At 39.6% G+C, this 22,378-nt stretch overlaps 2 long non-coding RNA genes across 3 annotated transcripts; both read left to right on the forward strand.

Annotated features, from left to right (window-relative positions):
- Nucleotides 1–2,292: 2,292 nt before the first annotated feature.
- LOC120558806 lies at nucleotides 2,293–4,730 on the forward strand. Of its 2 annotated transcripts, none has more exons than XR_005639190.1 (3): nucleotides 2,293–2,311; nucleotides 3,221–3,379; nucleotides 4,497–4,730. It is a non-coding gene; the product is annotated as an uncharacterized LOC120558806 (long non-coding RNA). The 2 variants fall into 2 exon arrangements; XR_005639189.1 differs by lacking the exon at nucleotides 2,293–2,311 and adding an exon at nucleotides 3,101–3,130.
- Nucleotides 4,731–12,108: 7,378 nt separating this feature from the next.
- Nucleotides 12,109–13,271, forward strand: LOC120558814. The gene is made up of 3 exons (XR_005639201.1): nucleotides 12,109–12,154; nucleotides 12,236–12,276; nucleotides 13,251–13,271. It is a non-coding gene; the product is annotated as an uncharacterized LOC120558814 (long non-coding RNA).
- The last annotated feature ends 9,107 nt before the right edge of the window (nucleotides 13,272–22,378 follow it).

The raw sequence follows: 22,378 nt of genomic DNA on the forward strand, positions 1-22,378 counted from the left end.
ATCAGATCCTCCAACATGAACGTCTGTCAGTCTCTGATCTGCTTCTTCTTCCTCAGTGAGTAAACTCAGCTTCTAGTTCTATCATTCTGTCTCTTTTTACTGCGTTCTGTTTCTTTATCTTCTTTCTTTATCTACAGTCGCTCAGTTCAACTTTGCAGCAGAATGGAAACAGTTTCTCATGAGTAAACTCTGTTATAACACATCTTGTTTTAGTGTAACATTGGTTGGTTTCTGTGGTTAAACAGGATGTGATGAGTGGTGATAGTCATACTTAGGTCTTTTACTCTGAATAATAGTAGAAATACACTGTTAGAAACTTGATGCTGCATTTACATTTTTACCAAGTATTATAATCAAAATGTACTTAAAGTACCAAAAGTGAAAGTTCTCACTATGCAGAATGGCCCATTTCAGAATAATGCAGATTATAATATTATAATCATTAATGCATTCATAAGTTTATCGCTTTAATATCGCTGCTGGGAAAGGTGGAGGTCATTTTAAATACTTTACATACTGCTGGGTATTAGTCAACTTTTTATTTATTATTAATCTAATTCACTTTGGACCTGTGCCTGTTGTTGTGCTGTACTTGTTTTCTAAGCAGTTATTAATGTTGTATTATAACTGTAACAGAGGAAATAGTTCTGCTGCTTCCCCCTGACTACAGTTTGTTGTAGCTTCACATCACAGGAAACTCCAGATCTAAACCTATAGAGGTTCACAGAGAGAAAGGAAGGGAGGAAAGAGGAAGGAAGGTGATCAACTCACCAGTACAGGCTCTGACTTTATCTTTTCTTTTAATAATGAGATGAGATGCCACTCATTGATTTTCTGTGAGGCTCAACAAACTTGTAACCCATCCCAACACTTTGGTTTCAAAAGAAATTGATCACAAAAAGGAAACTACCTAATAAACTACTTCATTTTAAATGAATGAATGCCATCTTACCGAGGAGAAACACAGAGAAACCTGGAAGACACAGCTAAACAGTCTAACAACATTTTCTAAACTACAGTTTGTTAATACATCTTGTTTTTAATTCCTTTTTTATTTTGACATTCGATGTGGACATTTTATTCTATTATAATGTTTCCATGTGTTTCATTATTGTTGACTGAATCACTTCATTGCTTTTTGAGTTGTTTTTATTCTCTGGGGAACATTAAATCAGAGTCAGACTGTGAGATTATTTTAATGCTTGAAATCTGAAAGAATCCAGATCTCTGTTGTTTTAAACTGTTACCCCTCAGTCACAGACTGGTTGAACTGGGCAGCTCCCAGTATGACTGTGGGGATCTATGTATGATTTATGGAAATGTGAAACAAATCAGACTGCAACATCTTACAGGAAGTACAGATAGTAACTATTGATTGTTCATCTTTTTAACAGCACTGCAGGATGGAAACATTGGTCTCATCAATGCACAAATCATCGAGAGTACAGGAACTGAAGGAGGAGACATCACAGTTAGATGCTCCTTCACTTTCTCTGGGAAGAGGAGTATCTTCTGTAAGGACAAATGTAAAGATGGAGACATTCTCATTGACACAGAAGCGTACACAGCTCAGAGAGGCAGATACAGCATTACATATAAAAAGATTTCATTGTTTAAGATAATTCTGTATGTGGGCATCAGAAACCTGACTCAGTCTGACTCAGGACGGTACAGATGTGGTTTGGTCGGTTATTTCTCATCCTCACCATCATACCAGGAGATCGAGATCCGAGTTACAGATGGTGAGTTTCTACTGAACCGAAGTTCTCTGCAGGGAGCATCTGATGTTTCATTCACCACTTCTTTGGATCTCTACAATCACTTTATCGTTGACTGTTTGATTGTGTTTTTAATGTTTCACAGCTCCAACCTCTCCTCTCAGACCTTCTTCACCATCAGTCCCATCAGCCTCACACTGATGACATCACAGCGTTTAAGCTCCACACCTTCATCAGCCTCCCTGGCCAGAGAGCCTCGAAACACACAGTCCTATTAATACGTACAAACAATTACTCTAGTAAAAAGGTAAAGTTATAAAATGGTTATAAAGTACATTTACAAATAAAGTGATTTACTATAGTAGGACAACACAGCATGAATGATCTCTCAGGCCCTCATGTACCTTGAGTCCAGTTTATGCTGCCAGATATATTTAATAATGAACCAGGAAGTGTAAAACCAACGGCCTTTTCTTCTGCTCAAACAGCCCCAAGAGCTCTGCTGTATGTGGGTCTGACTCTGGTCCTCTTCTTCATCATGTTATCAGTAGCTTTGCTGATTTTCTGCAGGATGAGGGCCAGGAAACCCAAAGGTGAGACTACAGGAAACACACACACACAACACACACACACACACACACACACACACACACACACACACACACACACCGCCAACCGCTATATCAGTGAAGAAGTCATATGACAACCATTAACACACTGAAGAGACAAACAAATTTGAAAAAAGCAGCTCTAGGGCTTCCATCCGGCATTGTGGATGTTCATATTGAATAACGCGGCCTGGGCGACTGTGTATGGAGGGTCTTTTGTAACAATGTGGACGGGGTCTCCTAGGCTGCATTGCAATGATTGGCTACAGTCCCCACAAAGGTCTTATAACTCGGTTCAGGAGACGTTTCTAAAGAGTAGACTCAATCTACAACAGAGAGAGACAGAAGAGAGGAGGTCCATTCTTGGAGCGCTTTAACCTCAATCAGTATGAACGACCAGAGGTTCACGGGGACCGTCCACAACGGTCCAGATGGTAAAAGCATCAAACAATTTAAACTCTTTAATACCAAGGGAGGGCCAACAGTTTAAAGGGAGGGACTCACATGCACTAACAGTCACACGGCCGGCCCAGGTACCAAAACAAAGAAAAGAGAAACTCTGATAACAACTCACACTGTGACTTCATTTTCTGCTCAGGATTCATACAGGCTAGTTATTTGCTGCTATAATAATGTATTAAATCTCATATATAGAAACTTTAATGTCTGCCCAGAAAGTTTGAAAGCTCCTTTTAAAATGAAGTCACAAAAGTTTTTTTAAAGTCATCTGCTTTAGTCTAATGCTCCGAACTGCATGTTTTTCTCCTACCTCCTCTGGAAACTGAGTACTCTATTGTCACAGAGGTGAGTTTGGGTTCATCTGGACATCTCAGCATCATTAGTGTCAGTATCAACCAGCTGATATTAATACAAAGCCCTGTTCTCTTCCTGCAGGCCAACCGAGTGTATGAGGAGATCAGAGAGGACAGACAGAGCACATCTCCTCCTGTAGAAGTGTCTACAGTTTACACTTACGCCAAATACACCAAACCAGATGAAGTGGAAACCACAGAGGAGTACAGCTTAGTCACTGCACCCACTTCTCAGAAGAAAGTAAGTCAAAAGTCTGGTAGGGTTTTAGGTTTTAGTAAACACCTTCAGGCTGCAGCTGATAGGTACTAGTTTTTATTTACACAGCTGTTTCTCTATCCCTAGCACCTACCTATCTTAGGTGATCATGATCATGTAATAATGTTCATTTGCCTTTTTATGTTTGGATGCAGGCTTTGAGACGTGGCCTGAGACAAATGAAAATGTTATTGTGGACGAAAACTAGGGTTTTAAATGAGCTTAATGTTTTCAAAATTAAAATGAAATCTAGTTCTTTACTCAGAGAATGTTAAGATAAATCAATATAGTTGGAGGAGGACTTCCATCTGTCTATTTTGTTCATCAAGAGAGAAAAGCAACCTATTGAGGAACAGGAACCAGGCCAGTTTGTGATCATACTGTACTGTATCTAAAGCCATTGAGGAGGAGGAAGTGTGAACAGAGAGAGGGAGGAAAAGGTGTGGCACTGATACAGATATTCATGGTAAACAATAGATTCAGAGATAAGACCCTGTGAACAGTTTACATCAGGGGGGTCAAACTCATTTTCACTAAAGGCCACACTGGAAAAAGAGAATCACACCAAGGACCAGACAGGTAGAGTTTATTTGTTTTTGTTCAGACTTTTTTGTGGCTTTCAGACATTTGTCATCCGTTTGTTGCTTTTTCCGACATTTTTTCTACGCTTTTTGTTGACATGAAGCCCTACGAAAGTCATCAAAAGAGTTCCTTAGCCATCAAAGAATTTAGCACATCAAGCAAAACAATGATACATTTTTTTTTTTTTAACAACAACCTGTTTCACAGCCTGAATATGAAAACTCTCTCTCTGATTCTGGGGGAATTTCTGCGTCTCAGATTCTGCAAATCTGCCATAATCTGCTTTGAATGTCAGGTAATTGTAGTTTAAAAAACACTTTCCTGTGTTTTCAAAATCTATTGTGAACCCAAATTGATATATGGGCCGGATCTAAATCTGCAAGGGGCCGGATTTGGCCCACAGGCATGGAGTTTGACACATGTGGTCTACATGAAGCAGCTCACGCTGAAATGATGCTCTTGTGAAGAAACAGGCGAGTAAAGTCAGGTGATAAAGTTTGATCTTTGTGTTTTCTTGCAGACTGAAGACGACTGGAGTGACCTCACCTACTCTGAGCTGGATCTTCCCAACGGTACAGCTGCCTCGCTGCACAGCGCCCCCTGTGGTGACGCAGATAACGTGGTCTACTCTGTTCCTCGGGTAGAAGCCAGCTCGGCCGGCAGCCACGCCCAAGACGCTTCCCCTCCTCTGTACTCTACTGTTACTTTACATCAGCTGTAGCTTCAACGCTGTCAGCGCCACATTTACTCTCTCAGGAGCAAACAGGGGACACAGAGTGCTTAGAATGAGTCACATTCACTCAAAGAAATCTGTTTTTATCATTATTGGGGGAAACTATGTCAGTTATTTCTCACATTATGTTATTTTTTTTTTAAGATGAAATATTTTTTATTAGCTCTATGTGTTTATTGCTTTTGCACAAGTATATGTTCTTATAACAGTTATGCATTATATAATTGTATACTATATTTATTCTGTACTTTTCAAACTGTAGTTAATGTGTTTAGGTGCTGAATTCAGTCATCATGAGAACAATGGCCTGTACAATTTTAAGTTCCTGATCTTTTGATACCAAATAGGACTATTTGGTATCAGAAGATCAGGAACTTACATTTTTTGTTCATGAATATGTACCATACATACTCATGAACTGTGTATGACTTGAACATTGGTAGTTTTCTAGCAGTCACCATTATTGTTGCATCAGTGTGAGTCATTAAAATAATCTTTGCAATCCAAAAGGTTGAACTAAATCATATTATACAATAATTATGATAATCTAATCTCTTGGCTCTAGCAGACAAGAAGCAGCTAGCCACCTGTAAGGTCACCCACCTGTCACTCAACACAGCCACACCCTAACAATGCTGAACTTTGAAACTGTGATAGGCAGTATTTTTTGGGCATTATTGGGCAAATATTCCATATATCCATTCCAATATTCCAATCATCTTTCAGTATATTGTAATTCAAGTGCTCTGACAGCTCTGCTTGGTAAACACTGAAGGGGCCGCTGATTTCTTCATCTCACCGTTACCTGAAATAACAACATGGATCTTTAATGCAGGTCTGTTTTCAGTCTGAACGCTCGCTAAGGCTTCAACACTTGAATTATGAGAGGACATTTAGGGATTACACTGTACCAGTTGTTACTGCCGAGTTTCTATAGACACAAAGCTGTAACAACTTTTAAAATTATAATAATTATTATTTTTCTTGTTGCATAAAGTATCAGTTTTGTACAGGAAAATAAAAACGAAACAAATTAGCCGGCATTTAGTTTTTATTTCAATTTAAACACAATGCCTAAACGGATTTTTGAAAAAAGTTGATCATTTGAAGCTGGTTAAACTGGTAGATAAAAAAAGAATGAACATAGAAGACTCAATATAAGACTCAAAAATGTGTTAACAAGGTAGAGATTTTATAGTCATACATTGATTTTACAAAGATATGACTTCCCACTTAAAGATACAACCAAGTCTAGTTTTAATGTTAAATCAGACATAAACTCACAGATTAAAGAAAAGACTTAATAAAGAATAGAGTGGAGGAGAGTAGAGGGGGGTGTGATTTGTTTGGAGGAGGGACTCCATCATTTAGAGAAGTGAACAGTTCCTGGTTTACCAGTGAAGAAGAAAGAGAGGCAGCGTTAAACCATCAGATCCTCCAACATGAACGTCTGTCACTCTCTGATCTGCTTCTTCTTCCTCAGTGAGTAAACTCAGCTTCTACTCTGTCTTAATTATGTCATTTTTATTTATTATTTCTTTATCTACAGTGGGTCAGCTCAACTTAGCAGCAGAAGGGAAACAGTTTCTTATTGATGGACTGTGTTTTTATGGGTCCTTAACTATCCTGTGAATATAGCCCTAATTGTAACAAGAGCTTTTCTTCTAAATATGGTATGCTCATGAATATTTAGATGAGCTGTGCGCTGATTGGTTTGAGCGAACCACATAGAAACAACTTCCAGACTAGACAGCAGGTCTCATATTTCAGAGACTGCAAAGTTATACATTGTTTGTCTACAATTTCATTATTAAATTCACTTCTGAGACTTTTTCATGTGAGAAATCAACTATATAAAGCTCAAATATGGGCTGTTTTACGAAAATGTATGGCTAATTACAAATTTGGTAAGACGTGTCGGACTTTAGGAGCTCCACACAGTCTGACGAGAGAGCGGTAACCTCCATACCCAGTGAAAGTCACCGTTTCTCGGTTACTGGACGACCGGGGCTCGGGGCTCCGCAGCTGGCCAGCTGCCAGCATAATTAAAGTATATTTACAGTTTGAATTTCGTCACGTCACTTATAAAACAGCTACTCCAAGGTCTTATAAAGCTAACAATGGTGTCCAATTTCAATTTAAGGCTTTTTTGTGAAGATGAGGGCTCTCCTTAGGAGAAGCTGCAAGGTAGGCTATGTTTCCCATTTAATCCTATGGGGTAAGATCGTTGCTACACTTTTGGCATAACTTTCATATATTTACAGTTTGAATTTCTTCACGTCACTTATAAAACAGCTACCCCAATGTCTTATAAAGCTAACAATGGTGTCCGATTTAAATTTAAGGCATTTTTGTGAACATGAGGGGTCTCTTTAGGAGGAGCTACTAGCTAGACTATGTGTCCCATTTAATCCTATGGGAAAAAATTGTTGCTACACTTTCGGCATAACTATCATATATTTACAGTTTGAATTTCAGCACGACATGTATAGCACAGCTACCCTAAATTCTTAACAAAGCTGTCCAATTTCAATTTAATGCATTTTTGTGAATTTTAGAGGTTTTCTTAGGAGGAGGCAAGCTAGCTCGCTCTCATTGATAGAGCTCCATACAGCTCACTCGTGGACAAGAGGCGTTCATTTTTTTTTGTTTAAATAACTCAACACATATCCATTATAAGATTAACTGGAACCTGTGGTAAGATATTGGGCGTAACAAGCTCGCTGACCGCGCTCTCACTCACACACACCGACCATTTAGCAGGAAGATGGGAGCTGCAGGCCCTGGAGCTCTGTCAGGGCAGCGGCTTTTGGTAGTCCACTTTGCGCGGGTATCGAGCACCGTGGGCTGCCAGCCGTGACAGAGCACATAGTTGATTTCTCGCATAAAACAGGCTCAGAAGTGAATTTAGTGATAAAATAGCAGATGAACAATGTATACAATTTCTGAGATCTGCGCAACCTATTCAGAAGACTAAGTTGACCTCAGATCAGTGGTGTAGCCTATGTAAATGTTTGGGCGTGACATAGGTAGAGACTAGAGCCAAATGAGGAGGAGGTTGACGTCAACTCGGTGACTTGTTTTCGGAGGCAGTTTCAAATTGTGAGATTTGCAGAGGAAAGAGGTGTCAATGGGATTTTTAGGTTCTATGTATGTACTATTTACTCACCAAACGTGGTGGGTAAACCCACCAAATCGTCGTTATTCAACTATGACAAGGTAAAATCGGTTTTGCATTCTATCACTCCTTTAAACAAAATGCTTGGTTCATAGGTTCACATTTATTTTAATAAAACATTTTTAAATGTTGCTTTTGATGCTGTTTGTTATGATTGTTTGATATTTGAGGGTTATTTTAGAGCTGAGGATGGATGTTGAAGTGGTGAAATAGAAGAAAAAACTAAAATGCACTTAAATAAATATAAAATAATATATAAAATAAAATGTTTCATAGGTTTACATTTTGTCTAAATAACATTTTTTTCATATCTTATAGGACACTACAATTTCTTCCACGTTTTGTTCAGCTATTTTAGGGACTGTAAACTAATTATTTTGGTGGGAGGGAGGCTGAATCTTATATTCCTAAAAAGCCCTTTGCAGCCTTTTCAGTATTTTCTTTGGAAAAAAGTTCATTACCCTCTCAACATTATATAAAAACAATATATTTAAGGCAGTAACAGTAAAACTGCAGCTACTCTCCATTTTTGGATAAAGAGATGGTAAATGGTTTGGCATCTTACCGTGGCGACGGCTCTGTTGGCGCTGATGAACTTTAGCACCTCAATATATTGTAGCCAGAATAAATATATAAAATATATAAAAAATATAATCATGGGATGAGTAAAAGATCAGACACCCTCCCCTGCTCTCCTAAATAATATAGACTATACTCCCCAAGCAGAAATGAACATATAATATAATTTATTTTCCTTAACGTAACTCTCACTCAATAATTTTTATGCTTATCATCATATGTATCATTGGTACCGGTTTGACAGTTTGTGTTGATTTGCTCCAAACAAACAAACAAACAAACTTTCTGTCCTTCTGACTGTGTCTGGATGTGTTTTGAGCCAGATTCATAAAGCCCAGGATAAAATCAAACTTTGACTTTGTTTGTAATCGTGCTGTCTCTAAAACTGACCTCCCATTCTGTCTGAACACAGTAATGTTTCCATGTGTTTCATTATTGTTGACTGAATCACTTCATTGCTTTTTGAGTTGTTTTTATTCTCTGGGGAACATTAAATCAGAGTCAGACTGTGAGATTATTTTAATGCTTGAAATCTGAAAGAATCCAGATCTCTGTTGTTTTAAACTGTTACCCCTCAGTCACAGACTGGTTGAACTGGGCAGCTCCCAGTATGACTGTGGGGATCTATGTATGATTTATGGAAATGTGAAACAAATCAGACTGCAACATCTTACAGGAAGTACAGATGGTATCTATTGATTGTTCATCTTTTTAACAGCACTGCAGGATGGAAACATTGGTCTCATCAATGCAGAAATCATCGAGAGTACAGGAACAGAAGGAGGAAACATCACAGTTAGATGCTCCTTCACTTTCTCTGGAAGGAGGAGGATCTTCTGTAAGGACGAATGTAAAGATGGAGACATTCTCATTGAGACAGAAGAGATCACAGCTCAGAGAGGCAGATACAGCATCAGATACATAGAAGGAGGTTTTCCAGTAGTTAAAACAATTCTGTATGTGAGCATCAGAAACCTGACTCAGTCTGACTCAGGACGGTACAGATGTGGTTTGTTCAGATTTTTCTCATTCCCACCATCGTACCAGGAGATTAAGATCCGAGTTAGAGATGGTGAGTTTCTACTGAGAGTCATGTTATTAACTGTTCACTGACAGCTGCTGATGTTTCAAATAACTCAACATGTTTAGTCTAACAGTTGTATTTAGAGCTGCATATGATACAGATGATACAGATGATGTGTAAAATATGTGATGAACTCAGACGGTCCCACACTGCAGCTGATTGGAATCTTGTTGCACCAAACCCATTGATGACCTTCAGCATTTAGCTGTGGGATTAAAACACATGGATGTTTGCACAGAGTTCTCTGCAGGGAGCATCTGATCATCACCACTTCTTTGGATCTCTACAATCACTATCTGACTGTTTGATCGTGTTTTTAATGTTTCACAGCTCCAACCTCTCCTCTCAGACCTTCTTCACCATCAGTCCCATCAGCCTCCACACTGATGACATCACAGACATCAGCAGGAAGTTCAGGTACATTTACAATAGGGGTGGTACAGTTCACAAAACCCACGGTTCGGTTCGTATCACGGTTTTAGGGTCATGGTTTTCGGTTCTGTACGGTTCTTGTTATTTTTTCTTTTGATCTTTAACTCTCCAGAATATACTTCAGCATATTACATATAGCTAAAATTAGCATATTGAATGCATGTTGCACAATACATGCACACAGTGGCAGTTCTATATGTTGTTTTATTTCATCATAGGTAACATGATTTCCAAAATGTTCCCACACACCAGACTATAAACACCGCTGGCGCATCCTCCAACTCCGGGCAGCCTCTCTCCCACTTGACATTTCTGCAGGTGACGTGACCTGCAGCAGCAGCACCCCACTCCACTTGAGGAGCGGTCGGCTCGGTGTCTCTCAAAATCTGCCGAAAATCTTTTAAACTGACCTTTGTCAATCTGAAATGAAGACAGATTCAGCAACTGCATGGCCTATTTCTCGCTTAAAATGTTTTCAGAAACACGTTTCGGTGAACTATTTTAGCACAATATGAGATCGTATTCTGAACGAGCCGCCATGACAGTCTGTTTTGAAATTCGGGAGCAGCAAGACCCATGTGATGCGATCGTCCAATCAGCTGCCATGGGTTGCGTTTGTCAAACTCATCCTGCTCGTCATTTCCAGTAAGTGTTTTAACATAGGTGTTGAAAGTGGGCACTACGGCAGTCAGTGATAATAAAGCAGGTACCTTGTAGGTGATGTTCTGGCAGCCTTCGTCCACCGACAGTGTACTGAAGAACCGTGCGGCACACACACACTCCGAACCGAGACTAGCGAACCGAGCGGTTCGGATGTTTTTTCATGAACCGTACCACGGGGGGGGGGGTGAGGTGGTGTGTGCTACGTGGTGTTTAAAACTGTGCAGCTCTCTTTTTGCTGTAATATATGTGTGTAGCAGTGTTGTAGTCAAGACCACCTTAGTCTCGCTTTGCCAGACCTTCCTCCACAGCGCTGCAAAGGAAGGTCTGGCTAGTCCACACAGCACTCCGGTATGGGAGAGAAACGTACTCTGGTTTATTGGCATTTCTTATAACCAATCACAATCGTCTTGGGAGGCGCTAAGCACTGCACGGAGCCATGGTGCCTCTACAAAATAGCATTGGGAAGGAACTTGTTTTTGGTGGAACATGTGTACCTTCAAAGGTTGTCTTAGTTGTGCAACAGAAAACTCAGATTGGACAGATAGTCTAGCTAGCTGTCTGGATTTACCCTGCAGAGATCTGAGGAGCAGTTAACCATAGTCCTAAAAAACCATTAGAATGCCAACACAAAGAAAGAGGAAGGCTGCTCTTCACCGGAGCAGTCCCAGAAGTGGACAGAGTGGATATAGACTAAGACCAACTAAACTGAGACCAAGTCAACACCGAGACCAGAGTGTATCCAGATCGAGTCAAGACCATACCAGACCAGACCAGACCAGACAGCCAGAGCTTCTCCTGTCTCCTGCTTTCTCTTTCTTGTTGAAGGGCCGGGGAGAAAGGGTTAACAGTAAAAAGTTAGTGGTTGCATTTGAAGCAGGAAGTTTTACATCCAGTTACAGTAATACACAGACCATTTAGCAACATCCCCTGGGTCTGGAAATAAAGTCCTGAATCCTCTTTAGCAGAGACGGAGACAAGACCGGGTAAATATGCAGTTGATACCGAGATGGGACCTTCAGAAAGTGGTCTTGGTCTTGGTACTAACACTGGAATGGAGTTTATATTATTAATCAGTGTTGTTGCCATGGTGATGTTAACCAGATAGCGTCAGGCTATTTCATTTATGGGGGTTAATAATACTTGTTGCAGCCGCCTTGGTGTCCATGATTTACTGTTGGTATTTTCTCTTTTTTTTTTTTTTTTTTTTTTTTTTTTTTTTTTTTTTTTTTTTTTTTTTTTTTTTTTTTTTTTTTTTTTTTTTTTTTTTTTTTTTTTTTTCTCTTCTTTCTCTTTTTTTTCTTTTTTTTTTTTTTTTTTTTTTTTTTTTTTTTTTTTTTTTTTTTTTTTTTTTTTTTTTTTTTTTTTTTTTTTCTCTCTCTCTCTCTCCTGTTATCTCTCCTCCAGATCTCCCCCTGGTTTTGGGTGTGTGTGTCCCTGTGGTGGTGGTGGTGCTGGGGCTGGCTGTTGTTCTGCTGTTCTTCTACAAAAAGAGGACTAATCACTCTGATGGTTAGTTATCTTTCAACATTATCTGCACCGTTTTAATAATTACTCATTCAATATAGAGAGAATACTTTGTCTGTTCCTCAGGTTCAAACCAGAGAGGAAACACAGACATCACCAGGACTGAGGTGACTTTCTCTATCTCATCTATCTTTGTTAGCTCTCACTGTTAGCTTTTAATATGGCTGCTGATGCACTGAGAGAAGGAAAGGAAACACAGCAGTTCATCTGTAAAACTACAATCCAAGATATATTATTAAGATATATATATTATATATTTTATTAGTGGAGAAACTGAGAGTCTCGTCATTCTATCAATGAAGTGATTAAATGAGCACTTAGCACCGCCAAAGACGATAGTTATTGGTTTAAAGAAATGCCAGTAAACCAGAGCATCTCCCATCCCAGAATGCTGTGTGGACCTAGGCAGAGCCCCCTCCACAGTGCTGTGAAGGAAGGTCTGGCAATGCGAGACTAACACCATTCTGACATTATTATCAGCACACAGTTGCTTGTTTTAAACATCCAGCAGTTATGGAGCAACATGATCATTTCTTTGGAGACATGTTTCTGTCCACCTGAATGAAACAAACAGCAGACAGAACAACTGGTGAACATAGAGAACCAGATTAAGAACCAGATGTGTTTTTTAGGAGTTGTTTAAGCTGAAAACAGAGCCAAAATCAGAGTGAATATTACACTTTCAGCTTATTCCACTGTGCTAAAAACATCCAATATTAGATAGTAGTTCACTTCACTGAGAATAGCTGTGGTCAGCTGTTTGACAATTTTCACAAAGAAGTATCAAAGTGTCAACAGAAACCTCTCAAACCACAGCAGCATAGTCCACTTCTCTCTTTACTCAGTATGTTCCAAACATTCACTACCTAATGCCTAATACCTAACCCTGACCCAAACACTCATTGTTCCTCCAAAATGCAGATAAATACACAGCTTCTGTTTCCCTCTCATGTACAAGTGTTAAATGTTGATAACTTCTGCTTTCACATCACACAATTACATATCCAGACATGGTGCCACAGTATTTGAGATGTGTGGTTAAGTTGCTGTTTCTGTATTTTGACTGTATTTTTGTGTTCAGATTAACATCTATGAGAACTGCTCTCCACTCTCCACCCGTGCAGACTCCACCTACAAGAGTCTGGATCCAGCCTCCAGGGATCCAGACCACATCTACTCTACTCTCTCTTAGATACAACACCTATGATGATGTCAGCAAGAGTTTCTGCTGAATGCACAGCGAAGCTTGGCTGCTGCTCATGGCAGTGAAGGATTTTATTACCAACCAGAAGTGTTTCTAGGACTTGAGGAGGTTCCGGGCTTAGCCCGGACCCATTTGAAGGAACACGCCGACTTATTGGGACTTTAGCTTATTCACCGTATCCCCCAGAGTTAGACAGAGTAGAAGTCCATACATACCCTTCTCATCTCCGTGCGTGTCGTAACTCTGTCTGACGCACCCACCGCTAGCCTAGCTTAGCCCAGATCCTGGAGGTAACCGGCTCCATCTAGCCTACTGCTCCCAATAAGTGACAAAATAACACCAACATTTTCCTATTTACATGTTGTGATTTGTATAGTCACAGCGTGTACAAATAACAAGGTCACATGAGACACAGCCATCTTCTAACCGTATATAAACTGGGAACTATATTCTCAGAAGGCGAAGCACTGCTACTTCTGCTACTTGAGTGATTTGCTTGCAGCACCTGAGAAGCCCCGTGGTGAGGAGCAGAGAATAACAACGGTGCTTTTCAGGTGTTGCGCTAATCACTCCGCCCAAGTAGCAGTGCTACTAGTGTTACCGATCCAGGCCTAGGGGAAAACTGGACCGGCAGCAATGGCTACACAGGCTAGGAAGCACTGCGTAGCGTAAGAAAACTGGGAACTGTGAATCGATAGATAGAGAGCACAATGTTAGCGTGTTGCTCACGGCAAAGCTTGTTTATTTCTGAGCTACGCATACGGTTCCCATACATTCACATTGTCTCTACTGTATTAGCTCTCTGATAAAAGTGCATGTCAAAATAATAATAAACCGTTAAAAAAATAATGTAAATAATAATAATAATAAATAATATGAAACTGTCTGATGGAAAATAAATGCACATAAACTAAAATGATTTAACACATAAAACAGCTCCATACATAAAACATTCTTACACGTTCTCACATGTGCACTTAACATTAGCGCTTGACAAGATGGCGTCGCCATGTTACTGAATGACCGGGAATGTAAAACTAGCTTAAAACAGTATTTCTCGTCACCATTTCCTCACTGCTGGCTGGCTAATACTCTGAACTAAATATAGAACATGTTTTCTTATGTTACAGGATGCTAATATCAGCATGCTGACACTGGTCGCAACAACTTGCTTCAAAGTAACACTTTTTACTCTCAACACAAAAACCTCAAAATCAGCTCACAACATCACACCATTTCTAAAACATTTAGATAATCCGCGGATACAAGCAGTATGAGAATACAATATACAATACAATATATATATATATACAATGAAAAGTTTTTCAGTACCTGTGAGTCAATAGATAGAGAGAACAATGTTAGCGTGTTGCTCACGCCAAAGCTCGTTTATTTCTGAGCTGTGCATGAGCAGAGCTAAGAGCTACGGTCTCCCTAATGGATCCACTGTAGCGCCATAGTGCCATCTACTGAAGTGGAAGTGTAATAGCTTCAATAAGTCTGTTAAGGATTAGTTACAATGGTTCAAATATTAACAAAAATTTGGGGGGTGTCTGTTTAAACAAAAACTAAACATATTAACATATATATTCGACCAACTACACTAGCAATGAGCATTAAACACTTCACTTCCTGCATTCAGGTGAATTTTTATGCACCTATTTCTACCTTTTTCTGAATCAATTTATGCTGGAAATATCTTTATGTAAAGAAAAATATAGGGGACAATTCAAAATATAAAACCATAATGGAATATTTTGCAGTAAGACTCTCAGGCATTCTGTATTGCTTTCACCTATTTATTCTCCTTTGGATCGTCTTTTCTAATTATATCTGAGTCAGCACACATGTAGCCTAGGCATCATTTACTCTTCCCTCCTCTTTTGCATCTTTTGTTGGGGAAGAAACCTCCTTAAATGTGCATATGACAATTATTCACCTCAATGATACATTCATTCATTTTAATGAATTAATAAACCCCTGGACTGTAATATTTCAGATGTGTTTGAGCAAGATTTCTGCCTATGTTCAAAACTTTGTGCAGATTCAAAATATTACATCTGTGTTCTCTGAGATTTGGAGGAGTAATTGATATTTTGAGAAAAATAAAGTGATAATAGGCTAATACAGTCTATATTTCAGAAAATAATCCACCTGCACCATAGTCTGCTGTGCATTACGTGATTACTCTGCTGATATGGTAGATCTCAGACCTTCTGACAGACTCAGAGCCCCGTTTGGGTCTCTGAATGAGACAAAGTTTAAGGAAGTGGTTGTACGCTGCTCTGCATCGGAGGTGGAAAACCGAAACTATGGCAGAAATACACGGAACACAAATATGACACATCTGCCACAGCATGTCCACATCAGAGCGCGTCCATTATAAGCTGCACAGACCACAGAAGGCCCGCTGCTCATCTCTATTTTTACTGAGAGAGTGGACACGCACAGGTCTTTCCTCACTTACAGACGGTTGCTAGGTGATAGCAACAAATACGTCATGCTGGTCAGAGCCCGCACGTAGCTGCCCATTCTATTCGCCTCGGAAAAATAAACTGGAAAAAGTTACAGTTCTACCATGAGTTCTATAAAAAAAATGTAAGAACTGTGAGTTCCTTGGAAAACACTTGTTTTCTTAATTTGCATTAGACATTCTCTGGCTTTTTTATTATATTATACTTATTTTTGTTAAAAAAAGAGAGAGAGAGACAGAGAGAGAGAGAGAGAGAGAGAGAGAGAGAGAGAGAGAGAGCAAGAGATCCGGGGTTATTGATAAAACATTGGGGGCTGTAGCCGGGGATGCCCAGGCCTAACGACGCCTCTGTTACCAACGTTTTGACCACACTTGGTCTTTCTCAAGGCAAGTAACAAGTAAGAACCTGAGCTTTGAGAAAGACCAAGAGGGGTAGAAAACGTTATTAATGAAATCACTGGAGCTTAGTGTGCGGCCATCTAGGGCTGGCAGTATATCCATATTATACCATTATCGTGATATGAGACTAGATATCATCTTAGATTTTGGATGTTATCATATTGTTATATGTTAAGTGTTGTATTTTCCTGGTTTAAAAGGCTGCAGTTACAGCAAAGTGATTAGTCACTTTCTGAAATTACCAGACTGTTCTAGCTGTTTTATTATTATTATTATTATTATTATTATTATTATTATTATTATTATTATTATTATTTGTATTTAACCACTTTCATTGTATCCACCAATTGTCAACCCTACAAACCCTCAACATCAAGGCATTAGGTCAAAAATATATAACTGATTTTCTCCATACAGTCATCTTGTCTTCACTATCTGATTTCGAACTGGATTCAGAGCCACCGTAACAGCGAGGCCCTGCTCATTGACATACACCGTAATGCATGCGCAAGTAGACTGAAAACCCGCACAGGGACTGCCATTATTAGACAGCTACATAGTCATATTGTGTGTGTGTGTGTGTGTGCGTGATTTAGTGTGCTTTGCTGTGTGTGCATGTATTTGTGGAAGTACCTCTCTCCATGGTGCTGAAAAATATGCCAAAATAGATAGGATGAAAGGCATTGCCACAGAGATAAACTATCTCCGTGGCAATGCCTTTCATCTATTCCTACTTTTATTTTGATGTTAAGAGAGATAGCGGTCTATGTCAGAATAATAGGCCATCTGACCTACAGCATGGCAGCTCAGCTGCATGTCACGTTATATTCTTTCTATAGCTTTATAAAGACTCCGACTTACCATGCTGGATGAAGTGAACGGCACTTTCCTTGCCTTCTTGCACGCAAACTCAGCAATAAAGTATTTGTAGTCCAGTGTTTGTGAAATCGGTGACAAAAGACAGAAAAAAAAAGCGTGATTGCAAACCAGGCAGGCGCGAGGCCCCCAGAGGCGCGAGGCCCCCAGAGGGGCGAGGCCCCCAGAGGCGCTCACTTAATTCTCCACTTTACTTTGAAAAAGCCTTTATACTGTAATACACTAGTGAAAATAAGTGAATTAATGAGATGAAATAATATAATATATGAATGACAGAGATGAGAGCTGTTCTTCTTGTCTGGTCAATTGTCTGGTCTATGGCTCCCCCAGGTGGTGATGCAGAAGTACTCGCAGACATCAGCACTTGATGATACTTGAGACCATAAACCTCAAGTGTGACTGAAAGTCATTTCCCCTGGAAATCAGTATTCATATCTTTGGTGTTTTGACATTTGAACTTATTTGGTCGAAACTGAAAAAGAAAAAAAGTTTAATTTAGTTTAAAGCTAAAGTGCGTAATTTCTGTCTCCCACATGAGAAATTCTTAAAGCTGATTCATGCTTCTTGCATTCAGCACGGTCGGGGTGCATGGTCAGCCTGAACCGTTTGGTCTTTCATACTGATTGCGGTGAGAGGGTCTCAAAGAACAGACTTCTTCTCTCCTGTAGCCAATTATTGCAACGCGGTCTATGCGACCTCATCCGCATTGTTACAAAATCTTGGAGGTGTGTGGCTTGGCGATCAGACCCTCTGCGCAGTTGCCCAGGCCACGTTTGCGTCATATCACCATCCGGTCCGCGCTGAACGCAAGAAGCATGAAACTGCTTTTAAGGTCCCATAACGTGGTGCTCTTTGGATGCTTTTATATAGACCTTAGTTGTCCCCTAATACTGTATCTGAAGTCTCTTTTATATAGGCCTTAGTGGTCCCCTAATACTGTATCTGAAGTCTCTTTTATATAGGCCTTAGTGGTCCCCTAATACTGTATCTGAAGTCTCTTTTATATAGACCTTAGTGGTCCCCTAATACTGTATCTGAAGTCTCTTTTATATAGGCCTTAGTTGTCCCCTAATACTGTGTCTGAAGTCTCTTTTATATAGACCTTAGTTGTCCCCTAATACTGTATCTGAAGTCTCTTTTATATAGGCCTTAGTGGTCCCCTAATACTGTATCTGAAGTCTCTTTTATATAGGCCTTAGTGGTCCCCTAATACTGTATCTGAAGTCTCTTTTATATAGGCCTTAGTGGTCCCCTAATACTGTATCTGAAGTCTATTTTATATAGGCCTTAGTGGTCCCCTAATACTGTATCTGAAGTCTATTTTATATAGGCCTTAGTGGTCCCCTAATACTGTATCTGAAGTCTCTTTTATATAGGCCTTAGTGGTCCCCTAATACTGTATCTGAAGTCTCTTTTATATAGGCCTTAGTGGTCCCCTAATACTGTATCTGAAGTCTCTTCCCCAAAATTCAGCCTTGGTGCAGAATTACAGTCCCACAATGAGCTTTCCTTAGGATGTGCCATTTCTGTGTCTGAAGCTATTGAGGAGGAGGGGGGGGGCAAGGTTGAGGGTGGCGGTGTGGCCTTGACCAACTGCCACTTTGCTCGTTTGAAAGCCATGATGTCTCTCTCTCATGGGTGGGCCAAATTCTCTGGGCGGGCAAAGCAGAGAAAGGGGAGGTAACCTTGCTCCTTATGACCTCATGAGGAGAAGATTCCAGATCGGCCCATCTGAGCTTTCATTTTCTCAAAGGCAGAGCAGGATACCCAGGGCTCGGTTTACACCTATCGCCATTTCTAGCCACTGGGGGACCATAGGCAGGCTGGGGGAACGCATATTAATGTTAAAAAACCTCATGAAGTGAAATTTTCATACCATGGGACCTTTAAGTAATGACATCAACACTGTCGGTGCATGCATATGATACAAGCCTCCCATTATTGTGCACCCCCCACACACACACACACACACCATTCCTCCACACAGTTGCTAGTAGCCAAGGAGGAAACAGAGGATTAAACAAACATAATGGACTCTACAGAAGAGGTAATTATCTTCATTCGAGTTTCTGCGCGGGTATGTCACCGGAAAACACAATCTTCTGAACATAGTCATAGTGAGAAATCCAGAGAGAGTTGTGTGGAGCTGATAGTCTTAATTAGCTTTGTAGCAACTCATTTGGCAATGGCTTGAATGTAACGGACGTTCATCACAGTAATATCAAATATATATAGGGAACCATATAACAACATAAAGAGAGTAAAATGACAATAATCAGACACCAGGATGTAACCAAAAATACATAAAGCAGAAGCTAAGGAATCTAAATTAGATGAAGAAATCACACAGTCACAAGAAGTCATCAGATTAAAACTAAAGAGGAAATAAGAGATAACAGTGCAGACAATGTATTGTTGTTAAGATGACTCTATGAAACAGAATGAATACTAAATAGATTTCCAAAATCTACTGCTATCATCTAACAATTTTATTAGAATCTTCAGTGCTTCTTATTGAGTTCTATTTTATTGGTTAGCGTCTTAAAGTGCTCGTATTATGCTCATTTTCAGGTTCATAATTGTATTTAGAGGTTGTACCAGAATAGGTTTATGTGGTTCCATTTTCAAAGAACATCATATTTTCTTGTACTTCACATTGCTGCAGCTCCTCTTTTCACCCTGTGTGTTGAGCTGTTTTAGCTACAGAGTGAGGCATCTCACTTCTGTTCCATCTTTGTTGGGAGTCGCACATGTGCAATACCTAGGTAAGGACTACTAGCCAGTCAGAAGCAGAGTATGAGGGCGTGCCCTGACAGTACGGACTACTAGCTAGTCAGAAGCAGAGTATGAGGGCGTGCCCTGACAGTACCTAGGTAAGGACTACTAGCTAGTCAGAAGCAGAGTATGAGGGCGTGCCCTGACAGTAGCTAGGTAAGGACTACTAGCCAGTCAGAAGCAGAGTATGAGGGCGTGCCACGCTAGCAGCTAGGTGAGCATTATAACGTGTGTTACAAAGTGACCACGTTTGTCTCTGAAGTAAAGGCTGGACTACAACAGAGCTGTTTGGAGCAGTTGGTGAACAGTGTTTTCTGTTGGAGATGGTAAGTTCCTTTGGGGTGGACTTTGGGCTTTTTCACTTTGTAAACCTATAACATGCACAAAAAAGATATTTAACAAAATAAAGGAAATGGAAAACGGCAAAAAGCATAATATGACCACTTTAATAAATGTAATATCTTGTAGATATTATCTATATGTTCCTCTGTGTTGGGTCTGAATGACCACCAAGGCTTCAACAGATGAAATGTGGGAAGAAATGACTGAACTATTTCTACAGACTGAAAGAACTTTAAATGTTACATGAATTATCTTTTTCAGTACAAAATGAAATAGTTTTATCAACCTGTGCTGTATTAAAAAATAATTGACATTTCCCTATTTCCCTTCATTCTTCTGCATCATCCTTGTACTGTTATACTGTTATACTCATTAAAGATGAACTATTATGCTTTTCCATTTTTCCTGTCATAGCTATAGTGTCATAATGTTGGTTTTTAAAGAATGAGGTAAATGTATTTGAGAGGAATCCCAGTGAGCTAAAACGTTCAGATTTCCCACTTTTCTGAACGTTCCGATGTAAACAGTTCTTTCTACTCTCCTCTCCGTGTCTCATAACACTTAGTCCTCCTTCTATGATTGGTCATCTGCTCCAGGCAGGAACTACTGGAGTGTTGTTGGTTTTTTAAGCTACTGCGGTGTTAACATTGTCCCATGTAGCTACATGCTAACAGCGTAAAAGATGTCATCTTGGTGGCCAATGCTGGTCATTTCTCCCCATTTTCGGGTCACATCACTGCTGCAACATGACCGGTTGTGTTGGATTTAGTTAAGAAGCCTTTAGGCTATGTTCACACTTGGCGTCTTTTTTGACAAGATAAAGTTGACTAGGGCGCTTTTGTAAAAAAGAAGAAGCTGGCAGTACTTTGGTTCCAAAAAGCAGCTGTGAGCATTTTTTGTTGCTATAACAACAGCTACTGCTACATTATCCTAGAGCTGGGGTGGGCAATTCATTTTCCCAAGGGGCCACATGAGAAAAAGAGACTGTTGTGGAGTGCCGGACCAATAGACTAAACTCAATTCTACTCAAAATTAATTTTATGTCAGACGGCACGTTCTCAAACGTCTCTTTTTTCTCTGGGCGTATTAGCGCAGCAGACTCCACCAAACACTCTTTAATAAACTCCCCTTCAGAAAATGGCTTTTACTGTTTTGGCGATTTTGTGTGATATCACAAAACTGGTCTTGACGCTTGGTAAAAAAAAAAGCCTTGTTGCTTTTATGGCGATTCAAATTATAATCCTTTAACACAGCGATCTGTTCTCCGCAAACTAAACATACAGCTTTACCTTTGACTTCAGTAAATAAATACTTAGAAGTCCATGTTTGGTTAAAAACTCGGCACTCTGTATCGACCTTTATTTCTTTCCTGTGAGCCAGGGCCGGATTGGGACTCATTTTCAGCCCTGGATTTTCATGCCTTAGACCGGCCCACTTTACTTCACGAATGACTATATTAAAAAAATTTAATCAAAACCTTAGTATATAAGTCTGCAATAGCGCCCTGTTCTCTACATCCTTGTAATTCGGTGTATTTTGTAAAATATCACTATTTCCAAGTTGCTTCACAATGTAGATTTATTAGAAAAGTTAACATCTTAACAACAACCCAATGATGTTGAACAATATCAGAATCTGTTTCTTTGCAAATAAGTAATCACAGATTAAATAAAAGAACAAGATACATTGTATTGCACTTTCTAATGACATCTATTTTTTCCTTTGAATATTTCATACAACTTTCATAATGGGTCACAAGTAAAATTTGGCATAAAAAGTGATTATATTGTAGCTAATCTGATCATGTTTGCTTGTTCACACACTGTGATACAACAGCTTACAGTACATGTGCACCACACTGACAGCATCCACACCGCCTATCCCTAATGCACACTACTGGCTCTGCTTCTGACACTAAATCACATTTTATAAATTGTCATAATTCTCAGCACAAATCTCTCCTTTTTACAAAGCTTTCTGATCAAGTCAAGTCAGTGTCATTATGGTAGTGCCGAATCATCTGGCATCATTAATTATCCCAGGGCATTTTTCATATAGAGCAGGTCAACACCACACTCTTATTAATTCTTATAATATTCAGTCAATGATCAACCCTACCTGCCCAAACTGGAGTTCTGGG

The sequence above is a fragment of the Perca fluviatilis genome, chromosome 5 (assembly GCF_010015445.1).
Source record: "Perca fluviatilis chromosome 5, GENO_Pfluv_1.0, whole genome shotgun sequence".
In the NCBI taxonomy this organism is placed as follows: Eukaryota; Metazoa; Chordata; class Actinopteri; order Perciformes; family Percidae; genus Perca; species Perca fluviatilis.